Source organism: Otolemur garnettii, unplaced genomic scaffold (assembly GCF_000181295.1).
Source record: "Otolemur garnettii isolate 467f Iridium unplaced genomic scaffold, OtoGar3 scaffold00085, whole genome shotgun sequence".
Classification (NCBI taxonomy): Eukaryota; Metazoa; Chordata; class Mammalia; order Primates; family Galagidae; genus Otolemur; species Otolemur garnettii.
Window position 1 is genome coordinate 5042625 of NW_003852480.1, and position 1483 is coordinate 5044107.

Sequence of the window (1483 nt, forward strand, 5' to 3'; positions counted from 1 at the left end):
ATAAGGGGAAATAGAAAATTGTAGCTAAGTGTACCTTTATTATTTACAAATATTTGTTGCAAAATTTACAAAATATTTACAAAATATTCTCTACATCTTGTCCACCTGTTTGTAAAATTTTATAATGGACATTTAGCCACCATTTCCCATTTTCCCCTATGTATGGTGATGTTAGAGGCAATTTGGGGGTCACCTATAATGTCTTAAGTGTAGAGATTTTTCTGATGCACAATAAATGAGGGTGTCTGGATCTGTTAATACTTTGTTTATCTGTGCAATAAACCCATCATGTTTTCTTGTCATGGAAGGTGCATTCTATATAGCCACTGATTAGATTTACCAAATTCATGAAATTTATCTTGATAATTATTGAAGGTACCTGTTCGCTGTGTTCTGTTACCAAAAGCAGGTAACTCTGCATAACAAAGAAAATCTTCTATCATGACCCCAATTTGAAATATAAAACCTACACTGAGTCAGTAGTATTTTTGATTTATCTGAGGCAATTGATATCAGTTGCAATGAGCTGATTTACCTGAAGCATTACATATACAGGTTTTCCTTTTGAAATACTACATGAAATTGTTCTGTTAAGATTAAGGCTAATTCATTGCACCAATCAATTATGGTTCTCCTTGGAAGAGATAATTGTTCGTACTTTAAAATGTTATCAGGCTCTATCATACATTTATGGGAAAGACTTCAGCCTTTGAGCGCTCCAGCTTGGGCCACACATTGCCCTTTCCTCAGGGAAGGAAATGGAAACAAAAAGCCAACAGGGCAGGGGTTTTGCAAGTGGAACTCTGGATTGACTGACTGGTCAGTTGCTACAATCAGAATATGCTTTCTGGGCAGCGCCTGTGGCTCAGTGGGTAGGGCACTGGCCCCATATACTGAGGGTGGTGGGTTCAAATCCGGCCCCTGCAAACTGCAACAAAAAAATAGCTGGGCGTTCTGGAGGGCACCTGTAGTCCCAGCTACTCCGGAGGCTGAGGCAAGAGAATCACCTAAGCCCAGGAGTTGGAGGTGCTGTGAGCCGTGTGACACCATGGCATTCTACCAAGGGCAATAAAGTGAGACTTTGTCTCTATAAAAAAAAAAAAAAGAATATGCTTTCTTAGACCATGTTTGAGACACAAAAGAACAGGCCTTTCTGCCATAACTCTTCACTGGTTAAGAATACCAGCAGTTTCTTTGTATAAAGAGACCTGGCTTTGAAATCATACATTCTAAACATTTTAGTTGACCTACAACAGGTTTGGGAAAACCTATGGGAGGGGGACAAATATCAAGTTTTCTCTTTCTCATGTGTTTCCTTTCCCCTTCAAACTGTAGATTTTTTTTAAGGGGATATTTGCCCCTGCTTGATTAAAGATTGAGTGGAATTGTAAAATAATAAAAAGTAATGATAATGATAATGATAATAAAATCAAGGTCTAAGCATCTTACAACTTCGGCCGCATCTTCTGTCACAATTTCTACA